Below are 18,647 nucleotides of genomic sequence, written 5' to 3'. Positions count from 1 at the left end.
CATCTTCAAGGTGGTTTTCAATATATTTATTTCTCCAAGTTACGTTTTTGTGTGCACGGAGGAGTCTCAAACAGGCGTTTGTTTAATCATTTTAAGATTGGCTTCAATACATTTTTGCGAATGAATTATTCATATAATACGATACATGGGAGGTAACATTATATTTATTATATTATTTTCACATATTTCTCTCCATTTTTCCTTCTGCCAACGGTGTTGCAGTTTCTCGTCGCTCCCGTTTTTGCGCGTACCGCGTACGGATGGGTCAGATTTTGCGTGGAGGACCGAACATTTTCCCGTCAAGTTTGTTTTTTATAAATTGCAAACAGTGCTTAGAAACCGGCATACGCCATCTTTTGAGCGTATATCCCTTTATAAATGAGGCCCCTGGTCTTGTGGTAGGAAGTGCGACATTACAGTCGACACTGTGACCGCCAGGTGACAGACTCTAAGGCTGGAGGACTAAACACCCAGCAGCCAATAAGGAGAGGTGAGAAACAACAGTGGCTTACTTTTGGTAAGTGTATAATACTCATGTCCCAGAGGTTTGCGAGAAGTGTGTCCAGTTACTTTAGAAGCCGTATGTCCAATGCTCATCCTCTCTGCAGAAACCAACAGCTGAGAGTGGAGGTGTGAAAATAGAAATGCATGACTGGAGTGCCAGTAGAAAAAGAGAGGATACAAACTCTAGGGGGACACACAAACACAGTTCATTTGGCAGTGCCTTAGTGTGTGGACCAATAATATGTTCCGGACAAACTTTAACCATCTGCCTGTGATATTTTTTTAATTCACATTCTCTTTAGTTCTTTCTTTAATAAAAAAAATGATATATTCCAACCGTGATGTAAGGAAAGTCTCCAAAAGCTTCAGTTAAACCAACATAACACAAGCCAACATCGAAAAATATTCGAAAATGTTATATACGATTGTGTTTATGCTTGTTTTTGCCCAATTGTTCTCCCTCTCAACTGCTGCTCTATCTCCCGGCTGCAGCTACTTTATGCAAACCACAGAAACCACACTCAATATTTTTGACAAATTGATTTAGCTTCAGTATTTATAGCAACCTGCATGGATTACCTCCTCAGCTCAATACTGTGCAGTAAATTAATTGCCTATTTAGGAGTAAAAACAGCATGTTGATTTACACTGATCATAAGGTCTCCGCATTTTTGGGATTTGGTTAGCATCATGCTAATTAAATCAACCCTTTCCAATCCCAGTCCCCTCCACAGAACTCTCTGGTCAGCATTTTGTATTTGAGGGCATCTGTAGGCAGACAGCAAGGATGTCAGAGTGTAGTGTATGAGATAAGAAAATCCTATATTGTGGTAGTGGGTCTAAATTTAAAGAGTGGTTCATGTTGATTTCGAAAAGTACATTGGTGTGTTGGTAGAATGAGTGTTTAATTGGGTTAGGCTGATCTAGTTTCTTTCTGAGCGACAGGGTCTTTCTTCAATTGTTCACAAGGAGAAGAGAGCGTATGTGACTGCCTTGATAAAAAGCAGTGCACTAAAAATAAACTACCAATGTTATCCAAGGAAATTAAGCATCATGTGATGTATATACAAAATAAAATAGGTGATGGTAGGGAACAGACTGTCCTGTTTTAGAGAGTGGACACATTGTGTGGCAAGGCCGGAAAATGCCGTCTGACGAAATGTGTAACCTCGCTAGTTTTGCAAAGAAAATAAAACGTGTTTATATTCACCAAAGTTACGAGGCAAGACTCAAATGTACCCAAATTAAGGCAATGGCTGTCATGACTCATCACATTCCCTCGACAAGAAGTGCTCTACTTGTTAACAATTCACTGAAAGCAAGACCCAAATCTAGTTTACCGCTCTTGACACAAGCGAAGCAGATCTTGTCACTACATACATGACTGTGCAGGTCTCAAGGCTGTAATAAAGCTGACTGATGCCAGATCGAACTGGCCCAATGGTCATCAGACAGTACTGTCCACTCTGTTATGAAGATGTATTAGGATACTTCAACGTTAAGAGCTGTCCTTCACCAGTGTGTCCTCCCTCTTTGTGATTCAGCGCATGTCAGGTACGCAAGCTGCCTCTGGCTCCTTTATTTCTTTTTAATGAAAGCTAACACAATTTGGAGTTCCCGTGTGATGGAGGCGAAGAGTTAAGAAAGGGAAAGGAGAGAAGGTTTTGTTCTCGCAGTAGCAGTTCTGCGGCCTAATAATCAGCGTGTCAATCACTAGCTTGTTCATGGGGGGAGGGAGTTCGATTTGTAATTGCAGGAGGTGAGGCGTGGCTTCTAACAATTCATTAAAATAAACTGAATCTAATGGCCGACATTTCTCAATCTGCTCCTCTCAAATGAACACAGAGACGTGCAGACTTCAAGAGCAGTAAACACAAACACGAGCCCAGACAGGAAAGTTAAAATCTTCTGGGCTTTGGCTCTGTTTAAACATGACAGGGCCATTATGGCTAGAGCAACAACATTTGGCATCTGGTACACAAAAGGGAGCAGTGGGCACAGCTGAGGGACAACAGCAATGAGTAGAAAGTAATGACATGAAGTAAAAATGTGTTACTCTCAAAGCCGCATCGCTGATGTGTTTTTTTGCTATATGAAGTTTATATTCATAACTGATTAATATGCTTATCCTTTTCTCAATTCGGTAATTAAGAGTTTTGTTATTGACGTTTCTAAAGGGGATTCAGTTCACTGCAGCAACTGGCATTTATGCTGAAAAAAGACTGACACAATTATCAAATTATATGGATATATTGGAACCGATTAATTTCCCGACAAGCATTGATTGACTGTCAAAGCTTTCAGCCATAATATGAAGACTTCATCGATGACCTTTGAGAGTGCGAATTGCTCACCCATTCTTCTCCCAGATAAATGTCCTACTTTTCCCATCAATTTCGTCATGAAGTTTAATAGGCATTAATATAAATGACATATAATGAAAAATTACTATGATTGTAAAATAAAAGACTCACATGTCCACCTTACTCAAAGACACATAGTGACAGCGGGAGGAAGCTATTTACTCATGTTAACTAAAAATAATATCAAAATAAAAAGCTACCCTCTTCTTTATGTCTATTTAAAAAAAGGCTTGATTTATCCTCTCAAATCACACACTTTCAAGGACTTCAAAGATCAGTGAAGATAACATACTGTTAAATATCTAATTATGAAATGTGTTTTTCTTAATACTAACTGAGTCCCGTCACATAATATACTGTCTGACACAAACCAACAACACACACACACAAACAAACAAATAGGGCCCTCGAGCATCTTTCACCTTCAAAGTCTACAGGATCATGAAACATGCCACCACATTCAATTTGTCTGCGGTTGCTAGAGAGCTCCCGCTGTGAGCAAGTGGGAGTAAGGCTTACTCCAAAAGACTGACAAGACAGCCTTACAACACCTACACAATGATGCAAGCCTGTAAAGCAAACTTCTTAGGGCTGCTATCTGAACACAACAACATCGTCTTGTGTCTGAGTGACAATAGCAAGCATGAGTGGTGTCAGATTTGAGGTAAACAATCTATGCTTTTCAGTGTTTGTTTCATCGGGCTTCACATTATGGTGGCTGCAGTGACATGTGTTACAGAGTTATGGTTTTAAGAAACAAATGTGGCAGGGAAGTTGCAGGAGAAGTCTAATAGATGTGCTGAGCCTTTGATGAGAATAGCACTCAGTGTTCGAGCCCCTGTGTGAAAATAGGTTAAAGATTCAAATTGTTTTCCCACAGTTGGTGAAATCATGTTTTAAGCATCAGTGAAATCGAGGGCTGTCATACTGAGTTTGCCCCAGCCATCTGCTGAGGGAGGTGACATGAGTCTCAGAGGGTCTTTCCGCGAAACAGAGGAAGCAAGCATCAATGAGGGGAATGGAAACCCCAAGCTTGTTCTAGGCTGATTAGCATACTGTGCAGTGTGCCAGGGAAAGAAGAAAGCCACAATTCTCATATAAATAGTCCATAAAGATTCTCGTTAGATTAGATTCCCACTGCTTAGCATTGTTATATCTCCATTTCCCACTGCAAGTATTTGTTCCAGTACACCCGATATGCTAGAGTTTAGGTTGAATGTTATGTGAGCTAACCTGCTGAGATGTATAGATAGCTGTGCTCTTTAGGGTGGCGATAAGTCGACATGATCGACTTTGAATGGTTTTACTGCCATGATATCTTATACAGACGTTCCCCATGTTCCCAATGCCTTTGGGGATCCCCTGACTTTTCTGCCGGAGCAACCCTCACTGAAGGTTGACACATTTGGTTTTAAGTGTAATAACTCAAAGACTGTTGGAAAGATTACCAGGAACATTTCAACAGATACGGTCATGGAGAACAAAGAATAAATCACAATATCTTTGGGGATCCTCCCAGGTTTTTTCATTCTATTTAATAAAAGGACAAAAACATTCTGACAAACCACCAGCCTCTGTTGAACTTTGTGTTTACTGTAGCCCTAATCTCCCATGTTACCATGTTAAATTGACCTAACATGGTAAATACTGCCTGCCAACCAGCATATCAACATCGTCATCTTGAGCTTGTAGCATGCTGACGGTAGCATTTACACCATCAGTTACTTAAAGACAAAAATGCTTTACATAAGGGACATTTTACGAAACATAGAAATAGGTATTGTACCCCTACTACAAAGCATTATTATACATTTTCAGTTTTAACTTCATAATTGTTTTAATCCCCTCCCCAAAACAAACTAAAGGTGGCAATAATATGTCACTGTTATGTCAATGTTTTCTGATGATTTAAAGACAAGAACATGTATAAATTAATCGATTTTAAAAAGAATCAGCAGATTAATCGTCACTGAAAACATGTATTAGTAGCAGCCCTGATGTCAATAATATGTAAATATCAGGAAATTGTATTTAATGTGGCTATTTTGACCATATTGCAGAGCTACAATACAATATGCATTTTATTAAACTAGCTGAGGTTTGCAACCAACCAGAACGTGACCATGGATCAACATACAAGGAGGCTGATGGTCCCTACTCTGTGTTCAATTACACATAGGTTACCTGTGGCCCCGGGAGTGTGAGCGGCCCACTTTGTGCCACATGTGGAAGCTGTGCCATATTCATGATCCCATTACGCGTGTCCCGACACAGCATGTACATTTTAACCCAATTTGATTGATTGTTCTTCTGATATGGTAATAATAGCCTGAGGCCTGGAAGGGGGTGCAATCTTCTCCTCCTTTCATCACTTCTTCGCCCCATCTCAATGACATCCCTCACTTTCTTCAGCCTTTATATGAAATGTAAGACGGTTATTACATAGTGTCTCGTATGGAAACCCTTACATTAGAAAATAGTAGAAATCATCCCAATATGCATTTTTCATTATGAGCAATAGTGTTATCCTACATTGGATATGGTGATAATATTCCGATGTGAGCCATGCGCGTAATTTGAGAATTGTAATATGTGCCTGCAGAGCGTACTTTAGGTATACACGGATTTGAATAAAGAAGGGTTTCTTCATTCAGTGCTGACATTAGACTAGACCCCACGAACTCTGAGCTCATGCAAATTGTTTGGGTTAGTGAATATATGTCTATGAAGGAGCTTTACTCATTGCCCGTAGAGTCATTAGGGGCCGGTATAATTGACAGAACAATGATGAGTGAAGATTGAAAAAGAAAGGAGCTCGATATTCAGACCTCTTCAGTTCAGTGGGAGAGGTCAGAGGGCCACTTGCTGTTATTTCTGATTACCGTTCTTCGCTCACATTGAGAACGAAAGCATACAATCAATGGCCGGACCAAGCAGGACCAGAGCAGCTGCCTTTACAACCTGAGTTAAATCAAAGGTCCCTTCAGAGCAATCTGATTCCGATGGAGGAACTCTCCATGCATCAGTGAGAAGCACGGAGGGTAATGACCTGCGTGCGTGAGTGTGCATATGCACCCTTTCATGTGTATTTGATTAAGTGGGAAATTAAAGAATAGTCTACCATTAGTTTGGGTCTTGAAGAGCGTGGCAGTTTTGATTAGTTCTGTGTTGTAATCTGTTTAATTAACGCTGCTTTAAAAACTAGCAGACGCAATTGAGAGTTTGTGTGTATGTGGGGGAAGATGTATGAAAGTAAAGCAGAGTAATAAAGAGATAGGAATGCAATTGTGTGTGTGTGTGTGTGTGTGTGTGTGTGTGTGTGTGTGTGTGTGTGTGTGTGTGTGTGTGTGTGTGTGTGTGTGTGTGTGTGTGTGTGTGTGTGTGTGTGTGTGTGTGTGTGTGTGTGTGTGTGTGTGTGGGTGTGTGTGTGTGTGTGTTTGTGTGTGTGTGTTTTCCTGCGTGTCCTTGACTGTGCGAATAGTCTTTTGAAAGTACAATGTTATAGATGATGGATAGGGGGGACAAAGCAATTCCCCTCCCAGGTGGTTTAATTTGTACGTTTGTGAACTGCTGTTTCCTTCAATTGTTTTATCACAGGTACAGGTGGCATACAATTTGGAATGAAAAATATTTGAATGCGTTTCGTAATCCTTTTAAGCAATCATCTAGACGTCCTGTATCCCGTGTTTACTCGGCGGGGCCACTAATGCATCTGTGGAATGCCGTCTTCTCGCTGTCTCCATTATATTAAAAAAGATTTCCACAGCAGTTCAAGGAAGGCAACTGTGTGATCGTTAGATGGATCCGCCTTATTGATCGTGCGTAATTTAATCTGCATGAGTGGCATGTGATTCCTACTGTATGTGAGGCTGGGCCCTCTCATGCTTAATGCAATCCCAAAGGCTCCATAAAAGGAAACAGCTCCCTTAGGTTAATGTGATCAAAATAAACACAGAATTCGTATTTGTTCCGTCTAACCTATCGTCATTAATGGAAATCAAAGGGGAAGCAATGGCACTAATGAAATATAATTAATTGAATCATGTATGGGAATGATTTATACCACATCCTTCACACTCAGAGATACGTGCCGCCTTCTCCTCCCTACAACCTTCCCCCTAACAGCTCAAGACATGCATTAGATATCTACAGTGGATTCTGTCGTATCCTTGACCCGCTTCATATCAGTGAGTTATCGGCCGGTGAAGTGTTTGATTGAGCCCTGTGGGACTGTTATCAGACCTTGGCGCTATGGCTAACCCCAGTAATACCGCCAAAAGGCCCTGATGTATGAAACAAGATGGAGGTTATATATTTTGTTTATAAAATGGTGTTTGATTTTGTTCGGAAACAACACAGTTAAACAAACCCAAAATCAGAATTTGAAGCCTTGCCATGATTGTTTCTGTCTAAGAAGTCCACACTTTCCCAATGTGTTTAAACTCAAGTCAACTGGAAATGAAGTTCGTAAATATTAAAGATTTTTTTTTGGTTAAAGCAGAGTTTCCGTACACATTGATGAAGGAAGCATATTAATGATTTTCTTAAGGTTATCAAAGCCTAAGTTCCTCAATCTGACTTTTTTCAGCACCAGTGCTTGTGGAGAGTTGCCCACTGGAGATTGGCCATGGAGCCTGCTGGTGTTAGATAAGGCAGGCCCATCGGCCCAGAGACCCAGGGCTCAAACCCCTCTGATCCACTTCATCTTCTAATAAATCATCGGCTGAATCCTCGGATCCTGGTAATGCTTCCGAGCTCTCTTTGAAGTGTTTGACAAGTTCTGGCTATACCTTAAATATCAAAGGATTTCCAAATGACATTCATCGACAATTTGATCGCACTTCTTCTTAGAGTGTTGACCCGCACAGAAAAGCTGTTTAACTTGAGTTAAAAACTAGAGTATGGAAAGGAGATTCATCTGAAACTGTTTTTGTAATCGATTGGTCGTTTAAACTGCTGGTTTCATCTTCTCGTGAAAACATTTGGTGCTGTTCTTTGTCATACATGTTTCTGAATTAACCCCTTTTTAGGATTATGGGTCATAGTCAGACAAATCTAGCAATCCAAAGTCAATCCTGATTCTGGGAGACATGTCATTGATTAAACAATGATTTGCATAACCCTGAAAATAATAACTATTGAAAATGAAATCAATCATAAGTGGCGGCCCTGATAGAGAGAAGCTAATTGTTGATCTCATACTAAATTCGAAACAAAGACAAGTATGTATAGGTCAAATATGTATTTTTGTACTTATGGTAAACATGCTATTTTGGTTAGAACATTTTCAGCTTGTTTGCTATATCATTCAGAATTCCGTGTTCTTTTTGTGTTGTGCATATTGGTTAACATCAGTGTGTGTAGGTAATAAACGAGGACATATCCTTAGACAAACACCTTTGAGAGTTGTTTGCTCAACCGTTGTGTTTAACACCAGATGGAGAGAAATGTAAAGGGACGGCAAAATAAGAAACCATGTGCCTCTCCCTCTCGCATCAATCCCCCAGCTCGTTCAGTGGGTGAGGAGGAGAGGGTTCTGTTTACAGATTAATGAGGCAAGGGAGCAGAAGTAAAGGTTCGGGTCACCAAGGGGGTCGCGCTGGGGCCAGCATTCTTATTAACCCTGTCCAGATACACCACCGTAATAAACTGAACCAGGTCGCAGTCGGTTTGTTTGTTTACGTTCGTGTTGTTGTGTGCACATGAGTCCAGAGTGTATGTGAGAGAGGCTGAGAGGGAGATTTGCAGACACCAATCATCCCGGGTTTATTGATGGACCTGGATCGGTTCAAGGGAAAACCTGCTTATAAAAGCATACATTGCATAGAAGAGACATTGTTACGGCTGCTGCCTTCCTGGTCGTCTGAGTGTTTTCAGCTGTGTGTGTTCTATGTAAATGAGCTGTGCGGTTGCCCTCCCGGCATTGGCTCCCATCTCCTGGTCCGCCCCTGAAGATTGCGATTGGAGCACGCCGGGCCCGACGCACTCCAATCGCATCGCACAGCCGGCGCACACCTGCTGGAGATTACTACAAAGCTTGGGGACAATCATCATTCTGGAGGCTCTGTATGTGGACAGATGCCTCTCGCTACTTGCTCTTTGTTCTGGGGTTAAAACGTGTGTGATTAGTAGTGTCTAGAGTAGGTTAGTTAGAGTGTAGAGTAGTTTAGTTAGTGTTTAGAGTATAGTTAGGATTTGTGACTGTTGCCTTTAGTTTAGCTGTGTTTTTGTATAGATTCTTTGTGTTAGTTGTACCACTTTTAGAGTGAGGTTTTGTTTCGTTCTTTATTTAGTTTATTAGTATGTTTTTATACTTTTATATTTTCCCTGTATGTCTTTAGACTCCTTTTTTAGAGTCCTCCCTTAGTTGGTTATTTGTCAACCTGTGCCTTTTTGGCTCTTGTTTGTTTCAGGCTGCTTGCCTGCCATTTTGTTTACAGCTGTTTTAAATAATTGCTTATAATTAATACCAATTACATAGTGGTGTGTGTTGCATTCCTCTTCCCCTAGTTGGGACGTAACATACATGTAAAACCCTGAAATGCAAACACGATGTCGTCACATCTTAAGCATACAGCAATCCAAACCAAAACTAAAATGCATTCAGAGCTCATCTAACCATTTCTATGGAAGCACAAACCCTGCTAAATCTTCCAATGAGGGATATCAGTGTTACTGTCATATTGATTTACTGAGAAACAAGTCAAACAAGGTCAAACAAATCAAATCATTACCTGTCAACATTTAAAGAAAACAACAATATGAGTCAGACAGCCTCACTCAGACGATAAATAAATGGAGACCTCATTAGAAGTAGAGAATAAGAGAGGCCAGACAAACTTCAAAGAAACTTCTGAAAAACACCACTTCACTTCACACTAAATAAATTCAATACGATCCACTGACTTCGAAACCCTTTTTTCTGCCAAAACTCTCTTGTGGTATCACAAATTCAAATATCCAGTCTTCATAGACCGGTACGTCAGTTTGACATACTATCTGCCTGCTTTTTTCTTTTTTAATCTGCGACTAGAGGATACATCTTTCTACACTTTACAGTAAACAAGGTCCTCTTGCGGTGACAACATAATTTATGCCTCTAGCCCTAGAATCGTACAGATGTAACCTTTTATTTATTTGTGGTAGAATTGCTGATAGATTTTCTTTACATTGTGTCTTTAATGTGTTGCCACTGTTTCTCATTCAGCTTGACCTAACGTCACATTTCTACACAGCCCTGAAATGAAGACACACAAATGTATTAGTAAATTGCTTCATACTGCTTGTGGCTAGTTGAGGTCATCTATATTCCAATTAGCAGACCTCACAGACCAAAAGCAAAGAATATCGGAGAAAAAAAGGACTAAAAATACTTTTTCCAGACATTCAAATGCTCTATTTGGCCTTCACTTCTTACATGATAGACCTGCATAATATATCAAGTGAAGCTCCTATGAGAGCAGAATAGGAAAGGCAAGTAAAATGGGTTGGCGTGGAGATGGCAAACTTCCTCTGTTCCCACAACGATGTGGCACATTGAGACATAGATTGATTCAAAGCAAGGAAAAAAAGATGAGTTGGTGAACGAAGCAAAGTGAGTGGGAAGTAAAAAGCAAAGAAAAAAAGATGAATGTTAAAAATAACATAAGAAAACTCCAGTATTAGATAAAATAGATACCTCTCGAGCCGCGATACATAAAGCTTAACATCATGGTGAGATTTAACATAAGCAGGCTGAAACTGAGCGGCACATAATGAAAACTTATATCTCTCGTCATCTTTGTGTGTATATGTGTGAGTAACAAGGAAAGGAAGAAGTGTCATTTCTAGTGGAGAGTTGAAACTCCAAAGGGGGGGGGGGGATAAGCCAGTCACACTGCGTTGATCTTATTGTCCGGGATAAGAGGATGAGCACCATGGCCCTCTGGAGAATTTTACTAATACTCCTAGAACTCACAGAAATCAATAGGGGGATAGAAGATGGTGGTTGTACGCTGATTGATTGTGTTGTATTGTAATCACTGTCTACAGCTTGATGGTAACCACATGACAGAGGTCATGGTGGTATTGGGTGGCTCCCATCAGGCGTTGGGTGGGCTCTCAACAGCTCGTTTGAAATATTATATGTCCAGGGAGACTCAATGGAAAACACATTTTCACTCACCGCCGCAATTTCTTTAATCTCGCACTATAGTGTAGCTGACTCAGAGGTAAGTAAACACTGATGCTCAAAGCGTGTAAAGAGGCTGCCTTTACTTCTGTCTTAAAAAGGTTAAAAGCTTTTCTTTTTTAAGGCTGCAAACAAGCTGTGGTACTCCCTGTTTGAAATGAATGATCCATTGTTATTTTAAAAGTATAAAAGCACATCAGTGAGACCATATTAAGGATAAAATACCAGTAAAACTGACGTTTTTCTTTATGGATGGTTAGGAGAATGTTGTCCCGTGTTGTTAGAAAATAAGTGAGGGAAAAATGGTTGCTTTTCATGAAATGACAATGACAAATCCTATCTACAAATGAACATATACCTTTTTCAATTACTGAAGAGGTGAACCTCTGGGTACCATCATATTTTGTACAAAAGTGAAAAGCAACCAAAAAAAAGAATGGACTGACCAATTGATTGCAGGATTTTGCCCGGTGAAGGTCAAGCACCAACACGAAGCGTACGAATATATTCTTCTAATTTAGACAGTGGGTGGGAGTTTGTTTACAACCTTTGATCTGCTCGTCCCTCTCCTATTCACCTCGTGAAATAGATCTGTACTTCTGGTTTATGACCGATTGCGGAGAAGACAAACACGTTGACAGTAAATGTCTTGCAGCGAGTGTAGAGATGCTTTGGACTTTAACAAGAATGTAGCATTGAATCATTGTAAAGTAGACTCCATTAAGTTGATATTAAAACGCTGTGTGCTTAAATCCTTTGTCTAGTTGCATAAAAATAGAATATATGAGACAATACTTTTTATAAAAATGCAAAAGTTCTTTGTGAAGGTATTAGACATTTTCACAAACCCTGTTGCTATATGATAGTAATCCATGTATTTAATGAAGACTGCATTTGAGACAGTGTCTAATTTCGAATTCAATGCATAACATTTTAGATGATTGTTTCAGTTGCGAGTAAAACTAAAAAGCATCGTCTATCTGTTGATTATCTGACTCAGATTAAACTCTTAGTAGATGAGCTCACCGTGGAATTTTATTTGCACCATTTTAACATCTCCAATTTCCCAGAGAAATGTTTGTTTTTCTCTGCCACTTTTTCCAGCTCTGATGGGCGATACGGGGCAGAGTGGCGACACCGCCTTTTGATTGGGTGATGCATGAAGCCGCATCTGTTTCATGCGGGAAGCCTGAATCCTCTCATTTCACACACCGTTTGAGGGGAATATAGGGAAAATATGAGAGAGAAATCAAATACTGCAGACCTCTGGGCAGTTGGGAGAGCAGAGATGCAGCAGCAACAGAAAAAAACAGAGGGCGGTAATTCAGAAAATACTGAAGAAGAGACAGTCCAAAAAGACAATTTGGGAGAAGAACTGAACTATTTCTCTTTTCGTGTTTTCTCCAGCGGCGCCCCCATCTCTTTTACACTGCGGGTCGACTGTTAAAGCAAACTAATCTGTACTGACAGGGACAGGGCTGACGTCGCGGGTTTGATAGATCCTGGGGGAAATCTCCAGCATACATAAATTGGTTATTTTACGTTTCATCTGCCTCTTGACATGGTTTCGTTTCATGATCTCTTTCATTATCTGTCTGTCACATGTCAACGTTTATCGCTCCATAAACACATCCATTCCACACAGATGAAACAGGCATCAGTGGATGGAGAGCCACCAGCCCCCGCACCAAGGTTAGGATTGCAGAGCACGAGTTTAATAAACTCAGCGTATTTCTTACTAACAACTGTCACACGTCACCGAGCTGTGTCATTGAGCTGTCGCTGGGGAACATATTTGTCTTGTTTCAGTCATTATAACAAACACACATTTCAGCTATGTTTGCACTTTTTGTTTATCTTGTGCTCTGTCACCCTTCCTTGCTTCGATAACCCCCCCCCCCCCCCCCCCCCAAAAAAAACCTGCAGGGGCTCCAATGGCTGCCTTTATGATTTGCTTGTAACAAACTTCTCCAAACTATAACGTAACGTTGCATTTCAGGTTGGCTGTTCCCCAGCGATAGAGGGTTTCGATTGGATCTCATTAGCATCATATGGGAAAAAGAGACATATATTAGACCTGAGATAGTGAAACTCATTAGAGGGGCAGCAGGACTCCCTTGGGACCCGCACACGCAACATATGGTTTCTGCTACACCAGATCCTAATTTATTAATCATTATATTCTAATGACCCCCAACTACATCAGCCTAAATGAGCTCATTACGCACACTTGGGATGAGCTAAGGTAGTCTGAGGTATAGCCTCCACTGTTATTGTGCAGTGACCTTTATAACTACACTGTGGGAAGCAGCAGATGGAGCTCCTGTTGGGCGAGGTTTCAGTCATTGGAGATATCAAACGACTCCCCATGTGGTCTTCCAGAACGATTAGAATCAAGATGTATTTGTTCGAGAGAAATCGGACTCCAAATACGCAGAGCACTCAGCCACACAGCTGGAGGGTAAGTGAACTACAAATAATTAAAAGAGCTGCACAAGCAAATCATCTGTGCCACCACATACAGGGCACTCGGGGAGCAATAAAGAACAGTAATTACATCTTGCCAAAACATCTTCCCAGCACAATGAGAACTGACATTCAACAAACAGTTTGACAAGTTTTGGAAGTGCTTTCTTCTGAGAGTGGATCATAACACGCTCATATCTGTGCATATGGAGCAGAGACAGAGTCAATCAGATAAGTACAGACAGCAGGGGGAAACATATTGTCTGGAAAAAGTTCAAAAATACCAATGTCTTCTTTAAAGCTTTCTAATTAACTAATAACTTATTTGTTTAATCCATACAGAAACAGAAGAAACAAGCGCTGGTTTATGGGGAGTTTGACAGTGGAACTATTTATGTCCTGGCGCAGTTTAGAATAAAATGTTATGTGGAAAGCTGTAAAATATTTGCCCTCCTTGAGAAAAGCTGATGAGGTCCATTAAAAGTTATCTGTGTAATTCTTTCAAATAAAACATATATAAATTACCAACTGAAAGTAAGGTTTTGCAGAGATTCAAATCTAGGCCCTTCCATACAATAATGTAAAAACAGATGGCCCACCGTCAGACCTACTTTGTGTAATTACTGCTAATCTCCAATTATAGTATTATACCTGATACATTCATATTATACATTATGGCCAAGGACACTGTGCATTCTGTACTGTTTTTTCAGCACAATCTTTCTGTTGACACCCGGTTTGCACCAAGGAGGATAAAAGTAGTATGTTTAAAAGTAGTATGTTTAATATAACAAAATATATGTTTAAGCTAAAATGCCAAACATACCACAGCCCAGTCTTTAGGGGACATTACTGTGAGAACATTTGTTTGCTACCACTTTAAAATAATTGAAAAAAATCTCACAACAAATCTGAAAAACTGTTTCATTCAGAGACTAATGAGGAACATATCAAGACTGCCAACAGCAGACATTGTGCCACACCAATTAATCCATCTGTTGATAAATGAACAGCAACACAGAAGAAGTCTTAGGAAATATGAAATGTCATTGTGTTGGAATCATTGGAATGCATCTGCAAAAAGAAATTCTTGTAATGCACTTTCACACAGATCTCCTCTTCTCTTGTTTGTCTGACCCTCAGTCAACACACAGACTGAAAAAAGTGTGTGTCAAGATCACAAACAGCACATCAAACAAACAACTCTGACTAAGAGGAAAATCCAGCACAAAAACATGACCCGGACAAAACAAAAAATTGTCATGGGCAACCATTTTTAGTTAAGTGTATACAGTAGCATGTCCTCACACTGGCTGAGAAAATTCGTTTTTGAAGTTAAACCGTCGTCTTCTGACTCCCATTATTGACAAAATAACCCTCCTCTTTCTCCTAAACTGAGCTTTTGAGGTGTTCTTACAAACTGTACACAACCTGTCTATCTCCCTTCCTCTATTGTTGGACGCACTGTCGATGTCTGTGTTGAAGAAGATTCAGGTCTTTGATGCATCATTGTTGTCAGTGCTAAAATCACCGCTGTGCTTGAAAGTAAACCCCTCGGGTCTCCAAAAGAGACGGCAGACTTGTTCTTTCTCTACCTATTCTCAGAGCCAGATACCCACGGAGGTGTTAAGAGTGAAATGAGGAAAACATGGCCGCATGTTTAACGGGGCTTTTGTGTTGCTCTGCTCCCCTTTCTTTCCCTGTTTTCGATCAAAAGGAATTTCATTCTTGTGATTTTTTTTCCCGCAATTGCTGTTCAGAGCCCTTTTGTTACTACAACGGCGTGTTTGAAATATTTCTGAACGCCTTATCCTCTAAATGGATACATTTACCTTTCTCTTGTTGTGCTTTCACCAACAATAGGACTGACAAATGGAGAAAACCTTAAAGTGACATGACTGATTTTCCCACACAACACAACTGCTATGATACCGGGGTATTGTCAATGTTGGCTTTTGTAGTGGCACTGTCAATTCTGTTATCTCGGTAGACATTTAGCTTTTATTGAACCCCTTTTAAATGTCTTTCCGTTCTTTGTTTTGCCTTTGTTTATGCGTCCACCTGAAGGCAGAGGAGTGTCAGTTGCCAGTGGGTGCATTGAATTGTAAAGGAAATCTCACTAAGAAAAGGGTTAGCAAAAAGCAAGTAGGCTGTCCTTTCATATCAGTGGGATGCAAGCATTCATCATCTCAAACACAAGCTGTTGGAACGGGTGAGGTCGAGAGAAAACTGCCCTCTATTGGGAGCAACATGACACTGCAGGTAAGTGAAAAAGGGCAGACAAGAAAGCAAATAAGACAAGAGAAAAACAGAAAAAGACTGATTAAATAGGCAGTGAAGAGGCGTTGTACTTGTATTGTAGTGTTCAGCACTTACGCTCTGATTGTTTGCAGCTTCTTTGTAAACACTCTGTTGAAATAATTGGTTGTAGACCATAAGCGTAAAGCACATAATCACTGCAGTCACTGCCCCTGAGCCCAGCATGGCGTCAGGCAGCAGAGGAAACCCCACAGCGTCTCTGAAGCACTCTCAATCTCTGAAGAGAAAACGAGAACAATGGCTGGACTCGATCTACGGCAAACTATTGACCCAAAGCCAACAACTAAAAGTTACATCAAACATGCTGTATTTATTTAGAATTGAAAGCTTCAATATTTGTTGTTGGAGATATTTTTGCTCACAGCACTTCCTCTGTTTTGATTTAGATTTTTTAATTTCATAAAAAGGAAATGGATTTCCAATTGCCAAAATTTGCCTAGAAATGTGTCCCACATGAAAATATGATTAGAAATTGCGAACATCATTTTTTCTGTTATTCCAATAATTTTGTCATCTGTCAACAAATGTTGCAGAAATATTTGGCAATGGAAATATGTGGCTTTTTATTTTCAGAATTTTGTCCCTAATCATTTGTACAGTTTTACACTTATATAGAGATATGTATTTAGTCTGGATTGTTTGGGAATGATGGGATGGTGAGTGTGATAAAAATATCTATTCTTGCATTCTTTGCAGAAACATGTATGTAACGTCTTGATTGCATATTCAAAAACTATTTCTATTTAAAGGATAGGGCAGGAAATATGTTTTTATCAACACATTCCATTACACGCCTCTGAATTGACTAGGGATCCCATTAAAAGACCAAAACCAAATTGTGTAGGAGAGCCGTTTTCAAAACTTAAAATACTGCTTGTGGTGCTCAGCCCCATGACCATTCAGTTATTCTGAATATCTTTGAAAACAGGTCACATGTACTATATATAGAGTTTCATTAAAAAAAAAAAAAAAAGGTTCTGTAATATCTGTTAGCGGCAGTGCACAGTAGGTTTTAACAAGCATTGTTCACACAGGAGTTAATATTGCATTTGTCTGGGACTATTTTCAGTAGCGGATGAATACACATTTGGTGCACTAATGAGTATATAAAGCATCAGGGCGGTGTATGTTGAGATCATACAACATTGGGTTCGACTTGTGTATTTATTTTGACAATAATGGCGCTCCATGGAACAGTAATTTATTGTCAATATCATGGGATTTTATTGACAATAACAAAAATATCAACTCCCTCCACCTTTTTTCTTTTAGAGAAAGTTGTTTATTTGGGGGGATATAAGTGTTACAAATGTGTTTTAGGTAAAAATTTAGAAAAGCCAGATGATTTTTTTTACAACCAACAACTGTGGTGCACCTGCTCTTTCTGGGTTGTTTTTTTTCCCGGTTAGAGGGTTTTTTAGGGGGAAAGAGGTTCCTTATATATGTTGCACGGGTCTAAGGACAGAGGGTGTTATTTTATACAGTCTGTAAACCCCCTGAGGAATATGTGTTATTTTGTGTATCGGGCTGGATAAATAAAATTGACTTGACCTGTATAATACCTGTGTTTGAACAGAATCATATAAGCACTCACTGCGGCCAGATAAACACCTATAATAAGCTTTGATTGCCCTCGAGCCAAACCTTCTCGTGGCATTAAGAAACACATTTAGCAAAGTTCAAAACATTACCCACTGAAACAGAAGAGCTTTTCCGCTTGACCCAGAATTGATATCCAAGCTGTTTTCATCCACGCTGGTTTTCAGCTTCCAAATCTGTTTTCCCTTCTACTTTTCTACCAGAGTGGGTCCTTTAAATCAGCACTTTGAAGTGAGGCTAGCGTCTGAAGTTTGAACACATAAGGGGGAGTTGGGTGGGGGTTTTAAATAGAGGCTTGGCCAAAATATGTTTAAGGAAAACCTTGGATCTTACCCCCAACACCCCCCCTCCCTCATGCTTAGTTTGGACTCTCTCCAGGCTTGTTTTAATAGTGTGACAACTAAACAACAAACATACTTCTCATGAGAGAAATTAATAAAATGATGATATACATTGAAAACAACTTTATACTAACTCAGAGGACACAAACAAATATGTTTTGCCTTTAGTTCATGAGCTCATTTCGCATCCCCCAAGTGCAAATTGTATTCTTTAAGACACCTTGCATATCTGTGTACGGTTGATAGAAAAGGTGTTGCGTGGCGTTATGACTGTGACAGAGAACACCTGAGGGAGAGGCAGCAGCTTGATCAAAGCCAGCGCTCAGCAAATCAAATACGTCAGGAGGATTTTATTTTGCATTCATTGTTTTGCTCTGCTTTGTTTGCATCTCCATCAGCTGAAATCATTCGCCTGGCCCTTGCAATCTCTGCAAGAGAAGCTCCATAGTAGGAAAATAGGGAAAAATAAATTGCTTTTTTTGTAGTTAGTTCTGATGTGAGAATGAATTTCAACGGCGCCGTGATTAGTTTCACATCAGATAGCCAGATGAGGGATACGTTGACTAAAAGATAGAATATCCACATGCAGCATCTGCACAGCGTATATTGTGAATGAATAAAGATTTGTGTTTCTCTTTAAACCGGATTTAAATGTACAATTCAGTCTCAGTCTTTATCCTGTTAATGGACAATAAAGACCATTTCCCTTCTGTTTTCCCTCCATCTGTCTCCTTCCACATACTTTTCTAACACTATTCCATGGTTTCACTTTACTTTTACTTTGCAACTTTCTTATCTACAGTATGTTGTCTCCCCCCAAAATTTGTTTCATATCAGATAGTGAGATGAGGGATACTTTGACTAAAAGAAAGTATATCCCCATGC

General features: G+C 39.9%; 1 protein-coding gene across 1 annotated transcript in view; it reads left to right on the top strand.

Annotated features, from left to right (window-relative positions):
- The window catches only part of LOC307025463 (transmembrane protein 132D), a 134,733-nt gene that overhangs the window by 82,678 nt on the left and 33,408 nt on the right, over positions 1 to 18,647 (top strand). The gene's annotated exons all lie outside the window — the stretch shown is intronic.

This window comes from Notothenia rossii, assembly GCF_949606895.1.
Source record: "Notothenia rossii genome assembly, chromosome: 11".
NCBI lineage: Eukaryota > Metazoa > Chordata > Actinopteri > Perciformes > Nototheniidae > Notothenia > Notothenia rossii.
This window is presented reverse-complemented; position numbering and strand designations above follow the sequence as displayed.